Source organism: Mustela nivalis (assembly GCF_964662115.1).
Source record: "Mustela nivalis genome assembly, chromosome: 16".
In the NCBI taxonomy this organism is placed as follows: Eukaryota; Metazoa; Chordata; class Mammalia; order Carnivora; family Mustelidae; genus Mustela; species Mustela nivalis.
The window spans coordinates 29,388,990-29,404,199 of NC_139035.1; the positions used below are offsets into that span (position 1 = coordinate 29,388,990).

Consider the following 15,210-nt stretch of genomic DNA (forward strand, 5'->3'; position numbering starts at 1 on the left):
CCTCCTCAGGCGTGGGAAAATAATAGTAGCAGGCAGACCCCTCTCCGAGGTCGATGGCTCTCTCTCTCTCTCTTTTAAAAGGTTTTTATTTGAGAGCGAGCATGAGCAGGGGGAGCGGCAGAAGGAGAGGGAGAAGCCGACTCCATGCCGAACAGGGAGCCCGATGCGGGATTCAATCCCAGGACCCCGAGATCATGACCTGAGTCAAAGGCGGACGCTTCATTGACTGAGCCCCTCCCAGGCGCCCCTGAGAGTTACTTTCTAACAGAAGTGTCAGACAAATAGCGACTCAAGTGGCCCACGTGTCCCTTCAGGTGTAGAAAGGCTGCTGCTTCTCGGAAAAGGAGAGTCTGATGGGTCCGAGACGGAATTCCCCCCAGGGTTGTCCTCACATAGAAGGACAGCTCTCGTCACTGCAGGCTGGGCAATGGGACATCTGTGTCTGGCAGCAAAAAATTTAAAGCCCAGTAAAAAAGGTCCACATACCCACAATCGCTGTGTAGTAGGTAATACGAAGAGTAAGTGTTAACAGGTGTCATTGTGGTTTGGTCACTACCAACCATCTGCTGCTCTGCTGATGGCACTGACATAAGTGGGAGGGACAGGACCTACAGTCTGGGACTGACCTGAAAATACTTTAGTGGTGGGGCGCCCGGCCGGCTCAGAGCAGCGGAGAACTCTTCATCTCGGGGTCGTGAGTTTGAGCCCCAAGTTGGGTGTGGAGATGACTTAAAGATAAAATTTTTTAAAAAGATTTTATTTATTTACTTATTTTACAAAAAGAGACACAGTGAGAAAGGGAACACAAGCAGGGGGAGTGGGGGAGGGAGAAGCAGGCTTCCCGCCAAGCAGGGAGCTGGATTCAGGGCTTGATCCCGGGACCCTGGGATCATGACCTGAGTGGAAGGCAGAGAGTTAACCGACTGAGCCACCCCGGCGCCCCTTGAGATAAAATCTTTAAGAAAATAATAAATATGTTAGCAGAAACGTAAGAAAAAGAAAAGAGGTAAACACCTGAGACAAAACCTTTTAACACTTGAGTCTGGGTGATGGATAATATGGTTTCATTTTACAGTTTTCTCAACTTGTGTGGTAGATTGAACATGTTCATAATTAGAAGAAAAATTAAAGACACTGTGACTAGTGTTAAAAGACAAACCACAGACGGGAGAAGATATTTAGAACACATGTAACTGACAAGGGATTTCTACCCGAAATGTATAAACAACTCCCACAAAATAGTTAAAAAAGAAAAAAAAAAAAAAAACCTTCCAACACATAGGAAAAAGACATAGATTATAAAAAGCAATTTCAGGGGCCCCTGGGTGGCTCAGTTGGTTAAGCATCTGACTCTTGATTTTGGCTTGGGTCCTGGTTTGAAAGTCGTGAGACTGAGCCCTCCCTTGGGCTCCTTGCTATGCATGAAGCCTGCTTAAGATTCTCCCTCTCCCACTGCCCTCCCCCACCTCTCTCTTTCCAAAAAAAAAAAAAAAAAAAAAAAAGTAAACAAATAACATTTTAAAATAAGTAGACAAACCAGTTTCATTCCCCAAAGGAGAAACTTGAATGGCCAATGTCTCGCCTCGTAGGTAATCTGGAAAATACCAAGTAGAGAATAAGACAGTAATGGCCATAGATGGGCAGGCATTTGAAAGTCTGGCAATATGAAGTATGGGGGAGATGTAGAGTTTAAAACATATACTTAGGAAGCCACTTGGCAATGTCTGTTAGAAACCTGTATGTCTTACAACCTAGGAGTCTACTTCTCAGTGTACAACCCTCAAAAAAATCTTGGGTGGGGTCCCTGGAGGGCTCAGTAGGAAGTGTGGGCAGCTCGTGATCTCAGGGTTGTGAGTTTGAGCCCCACGTTGGGTATAGAGATAACTAAGAATAAAGAAATAAAAAAGTCTCGGGCTGGTACCCTATACAGATTTGATCACACAGTAGATGCCCATTACTGGGTTGTTTGGAATAGCTGAAACCCCCCAAAATGGGGAAATAATTAATGACATAGTCATATATGGACATACTACATAGACATCAAGATAAATACAATACATACTAATATATATGTATAATTATGGTTGAATTTCCCAAACATAATATGAATATTGAATGAAATAAAAGAAAATTATGAAGGGATATGTATGTTATTATACCATGTGTATAAACAATTTAAAATCCCTACATAATATTTTTGGGTCTCTATATATGACAGGGTGCCTGGGTGGCTCAGTGGGTTAAAGTCTCTGCCTTCAGCTCAGGTCATGATCCCAGGGTCCTGGGATCAAGCCCCACATGGGGCTCTCTGCTCAGTAAGGAGCCTGCTTCCCTTCCTCTTTCTCTGCCTGCCTCTCTGCCTACTTGTGATCTCTGTCAGATAAATAAATAAAATCTTTTAAAAAATAATTAGAAGGGCCACAAAGCAAAAGGATGGTAGAGCTTATCTCCAGGGAAGGAAAGAAGAGAATGGGAATGACCTCAGATTTATCTGTAATGTTTGTTCTTTCTTGAGAGAACAATGTTTTTAGAAGAATCCAAAGCAAATGCCTGGGAAGAGCGACATTTGCATGTCTGACTAGTAGGGACAGGGTGATTAGGCAGACCTAGCTGTATTGTGTGCTTCATGGATACTGTGTTTCTTACAAACTGAGGGTTCAAGGGAGGAAGTTGTTGCAGTTGGGGAGCAAAGAACAGTAGAGCTGGAATCAGGAGTGGAGCCTGAAGACGGGACCGATGGGCAGCAATGCATGGTGAAACCTGAACGGAGACACAAGAGTGGTTTCTTGAGATGGGACGTTCTCCTGGTGACCATGCCATGAAGATAGCTGACACGACAGTGAAGGATTTAGAACATTCCAGAAACTGAGTTGATAAGGTCAGTCAGATGACTGACCCCAATTCTGGACGAAGTTCTCCCATGGGTCCAATGGTATCAACAGCACAGCACGCTAGAGAGAAATCTTTCAAGAAAGATCCAGTGATGCCAGAAACCTCATTGTTGTTATATTAAGAAATCGCCATAGCCCCTTACCCCCTACCTTCAGCGCCTACCACCCTGGCCAGTTGGCAGCCACCAACCTGGAGGTGAGGCCCTCCAGCAACAAAAAGATTGCCACTCCCCAAAAACTCAGATGATGGCTACCGTTTGTAAGCAATAAAGTATCTTTTGATTAAGGGATGTCCATTAAAAAAATTTTTTTTGGTACATTGTTCCTTAGACATAATGCTATTGCACACCTACCGGACTCCAGGGTCCTGGGGACGTACCCTTTCTATGCACAGGGAAACCAGAGCATTTGCAGGACTGGCTTTGTTGATTCCCCTTTGTGGTGGTGCCCACCCACAGCTCAGGCAGTGGATGGATACGTTGTTTTCTGTACCACTCTGCATGCTTCAAATACTTGGTAGCTTAGAAAACAATTTCTTCAGGGGGCACCTGGGTTAAGCCTCTGCCTTCAACTCGGGTAGTGATCTCAGGGTCCTGGAATCGAGCCCCGCATCGGGCTCTCTGCTCAGCAGGGAGCCTGCTTCCTCCTCTCTCTCTGCCTGCCTCTCTGCCTGCTTGTGATCTCTGTCTGTCAAATACATAAATTAAATGTTAGAAAAAAAATAATAAAACAATTTCTTCAGGTTGTTCCCTTCTGCTTCTCAACTTTTCCCAGAACCCGGACTCCATTTTCTCCTCTGTGCCCTCCAGGAGTCCCCTATTTTCACATTTTAATGTCTCTGAAATCAGGATGCATTTCACAATCAATGCAAGTTTTTTTGTTTTGTTTTGTTTTCCCTGGGTGGTTTACAAAAATAAAGTGCTTCCTATACAGATGGTGTCTGTAACTGGATGAAATAAGGTACAGGGGAAGGTCATGTAAAATACGGATGGGGCACCTGGGTGGTACAGTCAGTTAAGCGTCTGACTCTTGGTTTTGGCTCAGGTTGAGACCTCAGAGTTGTGAAAGCAACCCCTCCCTGCATGGGGCTCAGCCGGTGTCTGCTCGAGATTCTCACTCCCTGCCCTTTCCTGCTTGTGCACTCTCTCTCTAAAATAAATAAATCTTTAAAAAATGCATATAAAATGCAAGTAAATAGCTCTTATTATTTGATATAAATATTAATAACCAGTGTTAAAAAATCATATCCTGGAATACTAGGCATGCCCACTTCGATCTCTCGTCTCTTATTTTTCTTTTCCTTTTTTTTTTAATTTAAAAAATTTTATTTTTTTCCAAGATTAAAAAAAAAATCTTTTAAAAAAAATTAATTATTTTATTAACATATAATGTATTATTTGCCCCAGGGTTAACAGGTCTGTGAGGCTTACACACTTCACAGCACTCACCATAGCACATACCATCCCCAAGGTCCATAACCCAACCACCCTCTCCATAATCGTCTCTTCTTTTTTTAAGTAAGCTCGACGCCCCTTGTGGGGCTTTAACTTGGGGTGTGGAGATCCAGTTACACGCCCTGCTGACAAAGCCAGCCAGGGTACCCAGAGGCGGGCACACTTAGAGAGCAGTGGTCCAGTACATTCTCTCCCGGAAGCAGCACCATGTACTTGTCTTATCTGTCCTGCCAAAGTTTGTGAAGAAGAGGGCAGAGACCCAGAGGGAGATGGAGCTTAGTATTCTCTGCACGAAGGTAATAATGAGTGGACATGAAGCCCTGCGAGCAGGAAGTGTGAGCCAGAAGTTTCTATAGAGGCAGCGGCTGATTGATGGCGCGGAGAGAACACATGGAGGCTTAGGAATTGAGCCTGGGGCTCCTGGCCTCAGTCCTGGGGAGATGGCCGCCCTCCCATCTCACCTCTGGGACCTCTGGCCACCAGGAGGAGAAAGGCTGGCTCATCAAACTGTCCCCCCAGACGCGTGTTGTGACAATAGGAGTTGCCTAAGAGTTTGGTCTGGAATTCATTGTTTATCCTTTTGTCCTTTCCTGATCTGAGTCCCACTTGCCTCTGCATCTCTCCCTGCGAGGAGTCTGGTGGTCCGGACTCGCCCATCTTTTGGTGCTCCCGCCTCAGACCACTCTTCAGGGAGGAGAGGACCCCAACTTAGGTCGCTGTGCCTTACCCATCCACTTATACCTGCCTTGCCCATCCCGTCTTGAGGGCCTGAGGTGGCAAACGCTCTGTGAGGACAACCTGGCTGGGGTGGGGGTGGGGGTGGGGCTCCTCTGTAAATGATTAGCTGTGATCGTTGTAAAAGCAAGGAGCTCTGTAACCAGAAAGGCAGAGCAGAGAGGTGTCTGCACACACGTGCACGCACACGCACACAGGATGAGTTTTCTTAGCGATTCGTTACACGCTCTTCTCCTGGCGGGAGTGCTCGCTGTCACACACAGGGCGGTGGCTAGCTCGGTCCCTGGACGCTTGCCTGAGCTGGGGGCTGGCTGCAGAGGACTGTTCCTGCTTATGGAAGCGGCAAGGGAATGATGGGCTCCTTCCCAGGAGGTGGTGTGCGTGCAGGGGCGGGGGGGCGAGGAGAAGCGTGTGTTGGTGCAGGAAGGGCTGAGGTTCGGGAGCCGAGCTGCTCTGGGTTTGCAGTCTCCTGTCCCTCCAGCAGCCTGGTGGAGGCAGGTCAGGGAGTACAATTTTGAGCGCTCTGAGAGGGCCCGGCAGCTGCTAGAACTATCAGCTGCCCGTGGGAGGCCAAGGGGACCAAAGCCCCCGGTCAAGGCTTCACTGACCAAGGAGGCCGCTCTGACTGCTGCCCTTGCTGCGTCACGCCTGGGGGATCTGTCTCGGCCAAAACCACACAGAGAGGAAGCTGCTGAGACAAAGAAGTAACCGTGGAGCCAACTTCTATTTTCAGCCTGCGCTTGACCCTGGCGAGTGACCTTGAGGAGGTCACTCACTCTCTCGGGGTAATTATATGGGATTCCTTCCAGGTCCAGGAACTCCTGCGAAAATGGATAAGTTGAGATTTTTAAAGGACCCTGAGATGTCAGAAGAGATAAACAATGTCTGGGGCCAGTTTTCTGGGCTGTCCTTGAAGTCTGCCTCTCCACGCACTGGCCATGTTCTCTCTTCACTCAGTGACCAAGTGTAGGACATGCTTAAGATCAGAGATGGGGGGCGCCTGGATGGCTCAGTAAGTAATGCGCCTGCCTTCAGCTCAGGTCATGATCTCAGGGTCCTGGGATCGAGCCCCTCGTCAGGCTCTCTGCTTGGCGGGGAATCTGCTTCTCCTTCACCTCTCCTTCTCCCCGACTTGCGTGCTCTCTCTTTCAAATAAATAAAGAAAATCTTAAAAAAAAAAAAAAGATTAGCGATTAAAATAGCTAACATTGATTAAATATTGACTACATCCTGGCACTTTAGTTTAATACTCACAGCAACCTAATGAGGGACAGCTGAAGAAACGGAAGTCCAGAGAAGTTAAGTAACTTTCCTCAGATCACACAGTCAATTAGTCACAGCCAGTATCTGACTCTGGCTTCCTGAGCCCAGTGTCTGCCCTTAACCATGACACTGGAGCATTCTTAATAACCAGGCAATTTGTCTTTAGCTGTATGTTCTGCACTGAGCTGGGTGGTGTGAAGTTCAGAACTGTACAAATAGGAGACAGGCAAAGGCTGGGTTCTAAAGTGGGGATACTGAGGGGCACCTGACTGGCTCAGTCAATGGAGCATAGACTCCTGATTTCGGGGCCCAGAGCTCAAACCTCACTTGAGGCACAGAGCTTACGTAAAACACAAAATCAGAGGCAGAGCAGAGAGAAGAAAATGAAGAGGAAGGGAAAAAAAGCACACTTGAAATGACAGCAATTATTGGCAATTTGCAACTGATTACTTCGTTGTTAATTGCTACTCGTCAATCAGTACTCTTTGGAAGACTGATAAATTGTTTAAAATGCAAAATAATGTAGATTTTCGTCTTGGTAGGAACTGGATATGCAGTTAGAGGAAGCCAGCTTGGGACACAATGTCTAAAATACCCCTCCCTGTATTAGCTTGGGCTGCCTTCTGGCGTGGGGGGCTCTGGCCAGAGCCGGAGGTTTGACGCCTGGACCTAGAGTCTGATGAAGCCCTAGGACCCCTGGTCTGCAGATGCCAATGGACATGGCTTGAGAAGAGGTGTGGGACTTCTAGGCTATAAACAGTCTAACTCCCAGTGACATAGGAGAGATGTTAGGGTTCAAAGCTGAAGGCCAAGAAAGAGTTCGAGACATCTTCGGTGCAGAAAGGTGGTTTTATTAAATAAAGCACAGGGACGGGACCCATGGGCAGAAAGAGTTGTACTGGGGTCATGAAGAGGGGGTAGGGAGAGCGAAAGTCTCTAAGGAATTTGGATGCAAGGTTTCCAGGACCTTGTTGGGCTAGCTGTCGTTCAGAAAAGGTAATTTATTTCTGTCTAGTAAAACCCTAGTCATAAGACCCTTCAGATGTGTATCGGTGGGTCATATGCTTGGGGATGATTACTAACATGTATCTTGGTGGGGCAGAGATAAAGGAAGTCTCCAGAGGACATTTTATATGTTAAAGTAGACTCATAAGATCCTGGGGGTGGGGCTAAGATTGCCTTTTGCCCTTAGCGAAGAATTAACATCGAGGCAGCTGAGCTCCTAGAGGAAGGTCACTCTGCCTGCCTCAAGGACTTGACAGTGGGGTCTAGGCGGTAAGGAAATTTAATAATTTTTCTTCTGCCTTTGTTTCCCACATCATAGCCCACCCGGAGTTTGGAAGCTAACCCACCCTGGGAAGGATAACGTGTAAGCATTTGTTGCTGACACTTCAAAGGGGTCCCAGGGTGAGTGGGCAGGGATGTCACTCCCTTGGCTCCAGGGGCTCCTGATGGCAGTGGGGTCCCTGCACGGGAGGCAAGTTTTTCTGAACATCAGTAGCTTTCGCTTAAGAAAACTCTGGCTCCAGTGGAGAGTGGGGGTAGGGTGGAGTGAAGGGGTGGGGAGGAATTTCATCTTGTTGGTTCTTTTTGTTCTTGGCTGAGATTCCCGTGCAGATCCTGTAGGCATTCTGTCCTCCATGTCCGAACCTCCCAGGCTTGGTCCTCCCCGGACCGGGACTCATCTTGTCTCCGTACCCATGTAAGCTGCACACCTGGGGGCTTCGAGGTGCCTGCAGGCCACCTCTGGTAGGGGATGGGGGTGGGTTGGGGAGGAGTTCCAGATCCGCAGCTCTTTAGAAAGGACTGGAAGGAGGGGTGGAGTGACTCTGAGCCTTGAAATCTGATCTGTGATTGTTTTTGATCTAAACCTGAAGGGATCCCCGCTGAGCACCTGGCCCAGGGCACCCTTCCAGTCCCACAGTGACCCAGGAGGGGGCTTTGTGCCCTTCCAGTGTCCGTCCCTTGCTCCGGAAGCTCTGCTGGCCTGATCTGGAGCCTGCCCGGGTCTCGTGACCACCTGCCTGCAGCCCTGGGAGCCTGACACGTCCACGGCTGAGCCCCCGTAGTCGGTTTCCCCGTTCACTTCCCACGGATTCCCACCGGGCTATGCACACAGGGCACCTGGAACCAGTGCTGCTGACGGGGCATGCAGTGAGGTGGGGAGGCAGTTTCAAATCCAGTGTTATGGGGAGAGTGCCGGAATCCTCACCCTGACCCTGAATTTCTCTGATGCCTGTTAAGGAGCCTGGGTGTGCACAGCTACCCTCCCAGTGCCTGACCCCGTCGCCACGGGTCACAGTCCCCGGAACAAAGAGGAGGGCTTGTGGGGGTGCCTTGGTGTGAGGCTTTGGCCTCATCCAGCTTGCCACAGGATCTCTTTCTTGTCATCCCCCCATCCCCTACCCCTCCTGACTCTCTGGTCACCCACCTTCTATCTGGTGGGAGCAGCCTCTCCCCTGCATTAAAGCCTGAGGCTGAGCTAAAGCTTTTGACCGTGACCTCATCTTGGGATTCCAGCGGCTTCAGTCGGGACAGTGTAGTGAACCAATGACTTTCTCAGAGTTCTTTGTTCCTGACGAGCACAGAGGCCCATGTTTACTGTGGTCTTCTCGTGCGCTGAGATAATACGCCAAGCACTTCCTGCGTATTATCTCATTTAATCCTCACCCTGCTTCCAGAGGGACATTCGGTTATTGCCCCAGTTTTACAGAGGAGTTGACTGAGAATGGGAGTAACTTGTCTAAGATTGTACAGCAGTACGCGGTGGAGCTGAAAGTCTGACAACCATCCTGGTGCTGGTCTGGAGCTCTGACCATCTCTTGTATGGGCTCGCGTTCCCTTGACTTGGATGAGAGCCTTTACATTGTCCCAAATCTGTGTCTTGTGTGGATTGAGCTAGCACAGGGGTCAACAAACTTTGGCATGTGGGCCAAATCTAGTTGTGGCCTGGTTTTTCACAATTTTAAAAAACAGATTTATTTCACACACACTAGAATGTGAGCAGGTTTTTGGGAGAGGGGGTGGAAGGGGGAGAGAAAGCAGGCTCCCCACTGAGCAGGGGGCCCAATGCTGGGCTCAATCCCAGGACCCTGAGATCATGACCCAAGCCAAAGGCAGACGCTTAACTGACTGAGCCAGCCAGGCACCCAGTGGTTTTTCATACCTTTAAAGGGTGGTTAACACACACACACACACACACACACTGAATGCTACACTAAACATGGTTCAGATGGCAATAGTTTTTTCCTGCTGGGCCTTTGAATGCTTTAAAAAAATTGTAGTGAAAACATAACAGAATTTACCATCTTAACCATCTTTAAGCATACGGTTCCATAGTGTGGTGTTTTCATGTTGTTATAAAATGGGGCTCCAGGATTTTTGTGTCTTATGAAAACTGAGACTCTATACACATCACATGACGATTCTCAGTCTCTCCCCAGTCCCTGGCAACCACTGTTCTGTCTGTTTCTAGAAATCTACTTTAGAGGTCTCACTCCTATGAGTGGAATCCTCTGTGTTTGCCTTTTTGTGATGGGCTTATCTCCCTGAGCACGACGTCCTTGTGGTTCTCCCCAGTTCCAACGCACATAACACATGATGGGAAAGGATCATCTTCCTTTTGAGGCCTGAGTAATATTCCATTGTGTGTAGCTAGTACCTTGTGCCCTTCGATCCACTGGTGGACATGTGGCTTGTTTCCACCTCTTGGCTGCTATGAGTATCACTGTTCAGAATGTGGGTGTGCAGACATCTCTCTGAGATCATGCTTCTGTCTTTTTGGATGTGGATTAACTTTTTGAAGAACCACCACATGGTTTTCCACAGTGGCCGCCACCATTTCAGAATCCAGCCTACAGTGCTTGAGAGTTCAACTTCTCCACATCCTCGCCAGAACTCATGGTTTACTATTTTTTTGTTTGTTTGTTTCCTTTTGATTGGGTGTGTGAGGTGATACCTCGCTGTGGTTTTTTTATTTCTGTTTCTCTGATAATTAGTGATAGTGAGCATATCCGTGTTTGCCGTGTATACCGTCTTAGGAGAAATGTCATCTATGCAAGTCCTTGGCCTCTTTTTTAATTGGGTTCTTTGATTTTTTATGTTGTTGAGTTGTGGTAGCTCTTTACATAGTCTGGACCCTAAACCGTCATCAGACAAGTGACTTGCAAATGTTTAGTCCTCTCTTATTTCAAAGCTTGCTTTTTAAATCTGCCGATGGTGTTCTTTGACGCACAAAAGTTTTAAAGTGTGATGTTGTCGCATTTGTGTACTTCTGTTCTTGTCGCCAGTGCTCTTGGTGTCATGTCCAAGAAATCTTTACAAATCCAACTTCTTGAAGCTTTTCTCTGTGTTTTCTTCCAGGGGCTTTATAGTTTGGGATCTTATGTTTAGGTTTTAAATCTATTTTGAGTTAATTTCTGTATAGCATAAGGTAAGGGTCCACTTTGATTCTTTGGCATGCGGATATACAGATACTGGGGCCAATCTTTTCCGTTGGCGGGAAGAGATGGTAAATCTTACGTTATGTGTACTTTAACACAATTTTTTTTCAAAAGTAAAGATGAAGAAGAAGAGGGAGGAGAAGAAGGGGCAACAGAGATGACATCTGGCCTGTAAATCCTAAACTATTTGCTATTTGGGACCTGGCCCTTTCCAGAGAAGCTGGTACCCCACAGCATCCTTCTGAGCCCCCCAACGTTGTGTTACATTCTGACCGTATCCACAGTAAGCCCCGGCATGGTCTCTGACTCTCTTTGAACCAGGTCTCTTCCAAGAGTGCACTTCTCAATTAAACACTCAGTGAATCCATCCTGTGCATGAAGACGGGGATCCTAGTGGGGATTGGAAGATCCTTGGCTGAACCTTCGTGTCTGAGGAAACCTTGGGCCAGCTGCCCGGCAGGCGGGCCCGTGGCCTGCTTCCTCACTTTCCTGGCTGTGAAGGGAGGATGAGCAATTCTGGCCTCAGAATGGAGAAAAACGAAAGAGGGGAATCTGACCAGGGTTCCTGAGAAGCTGGCAGGGAGTTCTGAGACTTCTTCGAAGGAAGAACCAGTGTGAATCCCAGACAACACGAGCATCTTCACAAGTCCCAGAGCTCCCGGTCTTAAGCTCAGGGAAATACCCCTTCTCTTGAAGTCACACCAGACGTGTGAATGCAGGGCCAACATCTAATCTAATGTCTTTCGTGTCTCAGTTCTCTACCCGGGGGGAGGGGGGACTCCCTGACATCGGGTCTGGAGCTCCTGTTTCCCTAGAACCTTCTCTGAGCATCTGGTGGCACCTGGCATTTCTTTGGATTTGCTTCCTGTCTGACTCGAATGTTAAGAAAAGACCCTGAAAGGAAAGAGGCTTCTGGAAAAGTCTTCTAGGGAGGAAGGGCCTTCTCTCTGCCCCCAGAACAATCTTGGGGCCCCAGCTAGCTGGGAGGGCCACACCGCCTCAGGTGGTGTACAGGGGGTGGGGGTGGGGTGGAGGACCCAGGGCTGACTGCTCAGGTGTTCTCTCCCCTCCTTCTAGAAGTCAACCACGCCTGTGTCTTCAGCCTGGGACCCTGTTCAGTGCTCCCCGAAAACAGCCCAAGGGGTCATTCCTTCTGGGTGACTCAGAGAATTCTGTCAGCCAACCTGTCTTGCCATTATGCCCCTGAGGGAAGCCTTGGATGTGATCCTGGGAGGCAGCCCCAGGGGGCAGGGAGGCTCAGAGGGCTGGGGCTGGGGATGGGGTTGGCTCTGGGTGAGAAGCCCAGCTCTAGGACATTCTCACCATCATGCTGCCTTTCAGCCAGTCTCCTGGGGCCACCCCCACCCCCTTTCGTTTTGTTGATTGGAGATTGTGTCCCTGAATAGAGCTTAATGTCCTTTGGAAATTATCTGTTCTTTCTTTAAAAAATGTTTCCTGCTTCTTCCCTTTGGTTTAGGTCACTGTGTCCCCAACTGCCAAAGGTGCATGGGGGCCCCCCCGGGAGGATGGGAATGACCATCACCATCACCAACAATCTGCTCTGAGGCCAGACTGGGGCTGGGAGGGAGGAGGTCAGCCTCTGGGGGAAGGGCCCTGGGACACATTTTCTCTCTGGTCCCCTGTTGGAGACAGAGCTTGGAGAGTGGAGCCTGAGGAGAGGTGGTGAGGGCAGGGCATCCCAGAGCAGATCAATAGAGAGGGCAAGGCTGAAGGAGCTGGGAATAGATCTGGGGTTGGGACAGCTGGGGAGGGGGAGGAGGGAGGCATAGGGCCATTCAAAGAGGCCTACCTGGTCTGGAGAGCCAGGGACAGAACCCAGGTTGGGAGGAGGCCTGGAGGCAGCGGGGCCCAAGGCTCACTCTTCCCTGGGCAGCCACGCATTTCAGCTTGCCCTCTGACACGGGACACAAGAGGACATAGGATCACTTCGCCTTCCTGTAGTAGAGAGGAACCAGAGGTTCCCAGGAGAAGGCAGGCCTCCTTTTGTGTGAGACAGTCAATGTGCTGGTGACTTCTGTGCCCTCGAAGAGCCCCAGGCCTGTAGGAAGGGAAGGGACGGGCACCCTGGTCTGCCCCCACCTCCCGCCAAACAGCAGAACATCCAGCCCTGTTTTGCAAGAGTGAATAAATATTTATACACCTATACAAGGAAGTGCGTAACGTATTATACCATTTAATCTCAATAACTCCGAGTCTATTACCAATAAGGAAACGAAGACTAGGAGGGGCCCCAAGGTAGCCAGGTATCCCAGGGCCAGAGAGGGGCCAACAGCCCAGTAGGGCTTAGTGTGCAGGGACTGAGGCCTCGTGGGACTAAGTGATTGTGCCTGCAGGCTCCCAGACAGGGCTTATCCTTGCTCCCTAATTCTGAATATGAATCCCTAAAATGAATATGCCTCAGGAATGTTTTCTGCTTCCACTGGCATCCCTCTCCAGTGCCTTTCCCTCCCCTGCTGCCCCCCTGCCCCCTTCCCTCTCCAAGAAAGCATGGATTCATTCTTTGCCGTACTGGGTATCTGCGTGCCTACCATGAGCGTTATTCAGACACTGAATTATCTGCGAGGATTACTTTGGAGGCTGGGCTCGAGATGCAGAGAGCCGACAGAACTCTCCACCTCCGTGGAACTGGTCCTCACTCCAGCCAGGGCACGGACGCTGGTCTGAGACACCAAGTTCCCATGGAATCTTGTCAGTGCTGTGCGGGTCGGAGGGTGTGGGGGAGACCAGAGCAGACCCTCCTCCCCAGCTTTGCCAGCTCGCATGCCTGTGGCTGCCGGCGTGGGATCGACAGCAGTCAGTTGGAGCCCCCTGCCCGTGGCTTGCACACCAGGAGGAGCTTCTCAACCAAGCTGGACCAGCTGGTGTCTTTGCCACAGGACCTGGCACTGGGACTGAAAGTCTCCTTTGGGCCGGTCTCCTGACCACGTGGGAACCAGGAAATCATTATTTGATTCGGCTTTGTGACTCTGTACACAAAAGGCACAGAAAGCCCATCATAGAGCAAGAAAAGTAGCACGGACATGAATGCAGAGACGAGACATGGAGAGACACTCCCCAGACCTTCCAGCACCCGATTCTGTCACATTCCGTGGCCACATGCCAGTGACTTGTTTTGGTGCATGAGCTGGGTCGAGTTGGCTTCTGCTACTTACAACCATTTCATTCTCACCTCCAATGTGAACAGAAACTTTCTGTTAGGGGCAGAAGCAGCAGGCCTCGAGCCGCCTCAATATTGTCAGGTCTGGGAGAGGCAGTCAAATGGTGCCAGGACCAGGGTTCCCTAGGGGCGCCCCCTGCTTCCTGCCACCTCTCCTGCCAGGCCACGGCCCCGCAATGCAAATCGATCAGGATAAACACAGAGTGTGACCTTCCCCTAAATCTCTTCTTTGTATCAGATCGGACTGTCTGGCGCACGCGCACTTTCCCCCTTGCTCTCAGCCCTAGGAGGGAGTGAACCCTGTTGCAAAAGCAAAAGAAGGAACAAGATGAACTTCCTTCTAAACTTGTACAGGTGACCAGACGTTCTGTGCATTGTCACACCATGAGGGAGACCCATGTATACGTTTATTTTTTATTTTTTTAAGAATTATTTATTTATTTATTTATTTGACAGACAGAGATCACAAGTAGGCAGAGAGGCAGACAGAGAGAGAGGAGGAAGCAGGCTCCCTGCTGAGCAGAGAGCCCGATGTGGGGCTCCATCCCAGGACCGTGGGATCATGACCTGAGCCGAAAGCAGAGGCTTTAACCCACTGAGCCACCCAGGCGCCCCTCATGTATACGTTTAAAAGACAGAGAGAGCAGGTAGGACTGAGGGGCCCTAGTCTAGAGAGACATTCTGGCACCTTCAGTCAAATGAAACTCACTGTCTAGGATTGAGTGAGACTTTATACAACAGATACAAGGGCACGTTCTCTGGCGTCAAAGGAGTTCAGAAGGATGCCGTTCTGGGCAGGCATGCTGTCTCCATGAAGTTATCGGGAACCCCAAGGTGCTCTGGCTTTCTCCAGCACCATCTGTAGCCTGGGCTTCCATCCCCAGGGTTACCTCATGGTTCAAAAGGGCTACAGCGTGTCAGCCATCACATCTGCATTCTAGGCATCAGGAGAGAGGCAGAACAGCAAATAGCAAAGGGCAAAAGAAAGGCAACCTGCCGTCCGAGTCTAAGCAGATGTCCTGAAAGTTACCTATACCTCCTCCCCTGCTATGTCACTGGCCAGGAAAGCTTGCACATGCAGGCTTCAGCGGAGCCCAGTGCTGCTACAGATAAACATGGAGTTTTACAATTAGGGGGAAAAGGAGAATGGGCATCAAGCAGGAACCTGCAGTCTCTGTCCAGGTCTCTAGGAAAAGCTGTCAGAAAGGGCCTCTTTTTTAATAAGTGAAAAAAAAAAAATTCCACAG

At 49.3% G+C, this 15,210-nt stretch overlaps 1 long non-coding RNA gene across 1 annotated transcript; it reads left to right on the forward strand.

Moving 5' to 3' along the window:
- The first annotated feature begins 5,258 nt into the window (after positions 1-5,258).
- On the forward strand, positions 5,259-8,807 carry LOC309849742. The gene is made up of 4 exons (XR_014303871.1): positions 5,259-5,784; positions 7,668-7,712; positions 7,949-8,045; positions 8,221-8,807. It is a non-coding gene; the product is annotated as an uncharacterized lncRNA (long non-coding RNA).
- The last annotated feature ends 6,403 nt before the right edge of the window (positions 8,808-15,210 follow it).